We start from the raw sequence: 7,500 nt of genomic DNA on the forward strand, positions 1-7,500 counted from the left end.
CACTTTATCATAATCCAAGCATCTTTCTTTTCTTTCATTCCTATCATTTAATCTTCGTTCCATCTTCTTTTAATTCTTTCTTTCAATTATATTCCTTCCCCCATCCCCTCCATCCTATTCTTCAATATCCTTCATGACACTGCAATAATAACAACAATAATAATAATAATAATAAGAAGAAGAAGAAGAAGAAGAAGAAGAAAAGAAGATGTGATATTAAATGATAATGATGCTGATAACAAGAGCACGAAACTGCCCCTCCCCCCGTCTCTCTCTCTCTCTCTCTCTCTCTCTCTCTCTCTCTCTCTCTCTCTCTCTCACCTTGCTAAGATGGCTCCACCGTTCCCAGGTCACAAAATGGCGTTGAATTGTATAAGGAGGAGGAGGAGGAGTTGCGTGGGAGGGGATGAGAGAGCAAGGGATGGGGAATATGGATGGTAGGGATGAGGAAAGGGAGGGAGACTGGAGGGGGAGATGAGTGGAGGAGAGGGAGAGGTGGAGGGGTGAAGTGAAGGAGGGGAGGAGAAAGGGATGGCAGAGGGAAGGAGGTAAAAGGTAAAGAGAAGGTAAGTAAGGTGCGGGCGTGGCGGTCATGAGAGAGAGAGAGAGAGAGAGAGAGAGAGAGAGAGAGAGAGAGAGAGAGAGAGAGAGCTAACGTAACCGGCTCAGACTGGATATATAGATGAAGGTGGCTGGGCTAGGCTAGGCTACGGTGGCAGTGATGGTGGTGGCGGAGGACCAAGCAAGGGAAGCCTGATTCATCACCAATAAAATAAATAAATAAATGAAACTACTGAAAAAAAGAAAAAAACAAACTTAAATCACGTGACCGTATCCTACACACACACACACACACACACACACACACACACACATAAACAGTAACAAGAACAAGAAGTCGGTAACGTCTAAGATCGATAAGGAGGAGGAGGAGGATGGGGTGGTGGATAAGGAGGTGATGGTGGTGGTCTTCCCAGTCACGCCAAGTGAAGGAGGAAACGAGTGAAGGGAGGAGGAGGAGGAGGGGGGGAAGATATAAATTACAGGTGGGTGGATAGCAGGTGCGTGGTGGTGGTGGTGCTAGTCGGTACCTTGCAACACACACACACACACACACAACACGTGGAGGTCGGCGTCCTATAACATCGACCACTTAGCAGAGAGAGAGAGAGAGAGAGAGAGAGTGGAGGATCTAGCAATGCCTGCTTGCTTGTCTCTCTCTCTCTCTCTCTCTCTCTCTCTCTCTCTCGACTACTGATGTTTGTTCTTCCTCTGTGTTCATGCGTGTTCTCTGTACAAGGATGCTTATATAAATCGTAGCCGCTTTCCGGTTTTGATACTTTTATAATATTATAGCGACGGTGACGGTGGCGTGTCCTCTAGCCTTATCTATGGTGCTGGTGCGTGTTTCTGATGCCTTGTTACTTTCATTATTTAAACTACTTGTGCGTGTACTAGTGTAGTATGTGTAGTATCCTTGTGCATTATATAATCAGAGGAATAACTAACAGGTTACTTATTTGCCCTTACATAAGTTGTCATAAGCAACATCGTGTAATCCAGATATGTTGGAAGGTAAAGCAAAACGAAAAAATATATATATATATATATATATATATATATATATATATATATATATATATATATATATATATATAAAAATTTTTTTTTAATTCTTCCTTCTTTTCTGGGTCTAACAAGGGATAATGACAGGCCATAAGTCTTGTAATCTCGGAGCATGTCTGACTCCGGCGGTTAGTGACAAGAGGATTCGTGCAGGAGGGCGGCGCAGTGAGTGACCTTGCCTTGCCTCACGGCCATGGTAGGATAATGATGGTCGTGGTGGCGTTCCCCGCTCACTACTTTTTCCTTGCTCCCTTCCTGTGATTGAACGCTGCCACCACTATCCACCGCTGCCTCGTTTGTTGCTCTGGCTCTCCCCTTTACGTACATCACTCCTCCCCCGGGCTCTATTTGCTTAGTGTGATCAGTGCCGTGGTGGCATGCAAGGTTTAGTAAGTCACAAGGAAGGAAATACATGGCGAGGCGGTGGGTGAATGTTTCGTGTTACTAATATGGTCCTTCCAGGCAAAGTTTCTCTTTTAATTGTTCTTCCCACGAGTGGCTGGCAATAATAAGGCAACAGCTGTGTTCTTGTTGCTGCAGGCTGGGGTGACGGGCAGTCCTTTCCTCCTCGGTGGTGACGTCACGCTCAGCAACGCCACTGCCAGACGGACACCCTCACGTACGCCAGTGCCATCATCTTGCCAGGCGCCCAGACTCTCACAGAGGAGTGTCACGCACTTATGTCTTGCTCTGCCCTGACATGGCCATCAACCAAGTCCATGATGGCCCAAGCGAAGTTTTTCTCAAGTGGAATGTAACACACTTTGTACCTTGTCACCCCGAGGCAGGCAGCCCGCGCCGGCCGGTCCGCCACCCTCCACCACCACCAGCCTCCACACGCCAAAGCCGCCCCCCGCCTCCCTAACTCCCTCATTGATCCCGGACACCCTTTCCCTGCTTTCCAGAGGACGAGCCGTCACGTAGCACCATGCAGCAGGGCGCCTTGGGTGGTGATCGCTTCTCTCCCATCACAGGAGGCTTCAGAGTCGCCATCATGCATCACCTTTAGCTGGCACTGCCCGGGTACACATCTCCCTGCCAACCTGCCTCCACACGACTTATCGACATACCGTGCAGGCCGCTTCCCCCGCCCATTCTCCCTCCCGCTACACGCCTTCCTTCCACCACCACCTAGGCTCTGCTACAAGGCCAACCTTTACTTCATCACGTGACTATACCTTCCCTCCAACACGCTTCCCTTCCGCTTAGTTCCTGCTGCTCACCCCACATCGGCAGCCCCTATTCCCCCTTGTGACCCCCCTCTAGTCCCTCCCTGCTCTCCCTTCCCGCCGACACAGTGGCGCCAAATGTACCCTGAAAGCCGCCACACAAAGGACCTTATATAAGACAGGAAGGGCGGCGCTCAGCGAGTCACCGGCTCTCCTGTTGCTGTCATTTACACCACCAATTCCACTATACCGCAAGCTGTGTTGAGCCAGTATTTCTTAGGTATCTACTACTATAGCAACACACAACCATACATCATGCATAGACAATCCTCATTCCTATATACGCAAGAAGAAACACTCCTTTATTACTAGCCTTCGTGTTAATAGTCGCGTATGTTTCGCTTATTAACACCGCGACGCAACACAACGCTTCCTCCACTCCCATACACAACAAAAACTCTTAATACACACAAAACACTACTATTTTCTCAAATTCCTGCAATTTGGTGTTTTCTTTCTCCTTTATTCGAGATGATTCACTAGCCTCTTCTCTACCTTTTTATGAGTTTCGCGTTTATTCTAGGAAATGTATACAATAAATAAATAAAAGTAATAGTATGTGGAGTCTTTTTACGGTTAATGTCACGTAGAAGTTCACAGTATAACTTCAAAGGCACCAGTGTCAGCAAGTGATTGAGTGGTCGTAATTTTTCAGCGGTTGCTTTTATTCTTGGTTCAAACGAAATACGCTGACTCCTTGTGATCAATATAATGGCCAGATGAAAGTTCAGATTGAAGAGACCAGTGATGGGAAAGGAAGTAATGGAATAGTCACATTTTTTTTTTTTCAGTGACTGGTTTCATCCTTATTTAACTGAAATAGGTAGTCTCAATAATATAATGGTCTGTAGTAAGCTTTAGGTATATATTTGACACTCGCTAAAAAAGGAGATACATTTTAGACATTTCGTGGTTGCAGGTGTATTGTTTCTTGCGTAATAGAGTTCATCAGTTAATCAATATAAAGAAGTAAGAGTCATGTCATTAGCAACAGTTAATCCCATCACACTAAATATCCCGACACAAGAGAACAATGCACTCTCTCTCTCTCTCTCTCTCTCTCTCTCTCTCTCTCTCTCTCCCCTTCCTAAACATGCGTCACACAGTCCTTAGAGATCAGGTTAATCCCAACGCGTACCCACACCACCAAAATCAACAAACATCGCAGTCCTTAGACCCATATTCTTAAGACGCTTCTACGCTGAACCTGTTTCAGAACACTACTAGAAGGAACACGAGTTTGTAAAGACGCTTCTATTGTTCTTGTGAGAGATTAACACTATTTCTGCATTAATAATAGGCGAAACACTCTTAAGAACCCAGTTGATTAATTTTGTGGCCTTTTAAAATAGTCGTGGTGAGAGAGCAGCAGCTACACCACCTACACCTACAAGAGAACAATACTCTCTCATGCTCTCCCACATTGATAAAACAAGGTGTCATAGTTGTTAGCAATAGTCAAACCCCACACAAACCACCTTACCCAACAAGACAATACCATCCAGTCCTCTTCACACTAACACCTCAGGACACAGACACACACAGACACACCCACACACTTCACAACACGTCCATGCACCCATTAACAAAACATATGCCCCCACTAGTCAGTCCCAGCCTTAATTGGACTGACCACCTCCCCTCATCTCACCCTGCCGACCCACCTTTACTCAGACTGGTTATTGCCACTACCATTACTGGACAACGCCCCCCTCCCCACCACCACAACCCAACACACCCTCCCCAACATTCCTACCTCCAGATATCCTAACTTGCCTGCTGCTACTACTTCTACTACTACTGCTGCTGCTACTACTACTACTACTACTACTACTACTACTACTACTACCTGGATTATATAACACTATTTCACTTCTTGTTGCTACTGGTGTGTGTGTGTGTGTGTGTGTGTGATTGCGCTACTATACAAGGCCAAGGGCTGCTGAGGGAGGGGGGGAGGTGAGTCACACACACACACACACACACACACACACACACACACACACACACACACACACACACACACACACACAGTTATTCCCCTATCATTCTCTCTCTCTCTCTCTCTCTCTCTCTCTCTCTCTCTCTCTCTCTCTCTCTCTCTCATACTAAACACATCGTACCTAAACTCGCATCCTGCATCAATAACAAATCTCTCTCTCTCTCTCTCTCTCTCTCTCTCTCTCTCTCTCTCTCTCTCTCTCTCTCTCTAACGGTACATCTTCAGAATATATTTTAAGTCTTGAATATTTACTACTTTTCCTCCCCCTCTTCCTCTTCCTCCTTATATGAAAAAAAAAAAAAAAACATGATTGACTAGTAAATTTGAATGGTTTATGTTTTTGGGATATAACTTTCACACACACACACACACACACACACACACACACACACACACACACACACACACACACACACACACGCACACGCACGCACACACACACACACACACACACACACACACCGTCGGGACATAACCATTACAGTGTGTGTGTGTGTGTGTGTGTGTGTGTGTGTGTGTGTGTGTGTGTGTGTGTGTGGCGAACATAAAGAGCTTGCCGGTGTAATGATCAGAGAGAGAGAGAGAGAGAGAGAGAGAGAGAGAGAGAGAGAGAGAGAGAGAGAGAGAGAGTCATGAAGTAAGCCATAACGCAACACAACCTTTCTTTCCTCACTCACCACAACACATGTCATGCAATCACCACAGCTCACCAATCCATGACACCATCGCGCCACCCAGGTAGTAAACACACCTGTGGGAGAGAGTAGTAGTAGTAGTAGTAGTAGTAGTAGTAGTAGTAGTAGTAGTAGTAGTAGTAGTAGTAGTAGTAGTAGTAGTAGTAGTCTTTCCTCTTCGTAGTGTTACAGATGAACAAGTATACGTGTGTGTGTGTGTGTGTGTGTGTGTGTGTGTGTGTGTGTGTGTGTGTGTGTGTGTGTGTGTGTGTGTTACGTAACCAAGTTTATGAGTCATGGCAGTAAAAACATGTTGTTACGTAAAAAAAACATGCCTTTCCAGTTAAGGATTTCACTTAATCTCTTGAGAACTTGGGAAGACGAGGAGAACCACAAGGACGAGGGCAAAAAGGCGGAAGAAGAACATGAACACTGACGGGAAGGATGAAGATGAAAAGAAACCAAGGAAAAAGAAAAGAAAAGAAAAAGATAATGATGCTGATGATACATAAAGAAAAAAACAAGAACAAGAATGAAGACAAATACAACAACAGAAGAACACGAATAAGAACAAGACAGGAAGAGATGAGAAAATATACCTGTAAAAGATCACACATACACCACCACCACCACCACCACCACCACCACAACAACAACAACAACAGCAAAGTAAGACAGGAATATCCGGGAAGAAATACCTGTCGCTGATTAATGTGCAGGTGAGGCCAGGCAGGTAACAAGTAGCAATTTCAGAGAGAGAGAGAGAGAGAGAGAGAGAGAGAGAGAGAGAGAGAGAGAGAGAGAGAGAATCATTTACCTATCTTGTATAAACTCACTCAAACACACATAAGTTACCCTAACGCGCGCACACTCCCACACATGCACACACGCGTCCCCTCAACACCACCCCCACCAAAACCTACTTCCTTCACCCCATCACCCGCCCCACAAACGTACCATTCGTACCCATGCTTGCAAAACGCTGTATACATGCTTTTGACGTCATCACACAAGCATATCCTAGCCCGGCCACATATAAAACTCCCCACCATGCCCCACATCTCTTATCCTGGTTCCCCCTCGACGGTCTTCCTCCCTCTTCTACGCAGCGACTTCCTTTCCTATTATTAGTGTGTGTGTGTGTGTGTGTGTGTGTGTGTGTGTGTGTGTGTGTGTGTGTGTGTGTGTGTTTACCTAGTTGTAGTTTTACAGGGCCTGGGCTTTATGCTCGTGTGGCCCCGTCTCCATATCTACACTTATCCAATCTTACTTTAACAGTATGCACACTCGTTGCAGACACTACTTCTTCATTTAAACTGTTCCACGTCTCAATACATCTTTGCGGAAACTATATTTTTTAACATCTCTCAGACATCTTCCTTTTCTCAGCTTTTTACTATGCGATCTTGTGCTTCGGATGTCATATTCTTCTCTCATTATCCACTTGGTCCATTCCGTTGATCAATTTAAAAACTTGTATCAGGTCTCCTCTCTCCCTTCTTTGTTCCAGGGTTGGTAGATCCATAGCCTTTAGTCTTTCCTGTGTGTGTGTGTGTGTGTGTGTGTGTGTGTGTGTGTGTGTGTGTGTGTGTGTGTGTGTGTGTGTGTGTGTGTGTGGTTTCCCTGGTGCACGTTGATAAACAGACTGATTGTCATATACAGTAGTAGATAAAAAGATACACATGGAAAGAAATGCAGGAAGGAAGGAAGGAAGGAAGAAAGAAATATATATATATATATATATATATATATATATATATATATATATATATATATATATATATATATATATATATATATATATATATATATATATATATATATATATATAGAGAGAGAGAGAGAGAGAGAGAGAGAGAGAGAGAGAGAGAGAGAGAGAGAGAGAGAGATACTAGATAGATAGATAGAAAGAAAAGAAAAAAGGAGGAAAAATAGACCCGATAGACAGATAGATGAAAAAAGAAAAAAA

The 7,500-nt window shown here is 44.6% G+C and overlaps 2 protein-coding genes across 3 annotated transcripts in view; both read right to left on the bottom strand.

Moving 5' to 3' along the window:
* Window positions 1-7,500, bottom strand: part of LOC123510817 (serine/threonine-protein kinase VRK1-like) — a 34,314-nt gene that overhangs the window by 22,492 nt on the left and 4,322 nt on the right. Inside the window, exon 2 of one of the 2 annotated variants that reach the window (XM_045266234.1) lies at window positions 5,535-5,608. The exons of the other annotated variant lie outside the window; for it this stretch is intronic. The gene's annotated coding sequence lies outside the window, so the exon portion shown is untranslated. The remainder of the gene's footprint in view (window positions 1-5,534; window positions 5,609-7,500) is intronic. 2 annotated transcript variants of the gene reach the window in all.
* Window positions 1-7,500, bottom strand: part of LOC123510815 (CSC1-like protein 2) — a 42,485-nt gene that overhangs the window by 2,288 nt on the left and 32,697 nt on the right. The gene's annotated exons all lie outside the window — the stretch shown is intronic.

The sequence above is a fragment of the Portunus trituberculatus genome, chromosome 30 (genome assembly GCF_017591435.1).
Source record: "Portunus trituberculatus isolate SZX2019 chromosome 30, ASM1759143v1, whole genome shotgun sequence".
NCBI classification, from domain to species: domain Eukaryota; kingdom Metazoa; phylum Arthropoda; class Malacostraca; order Decapoda; family Portunidae; genus Portunus; species Portunus trituberculatus.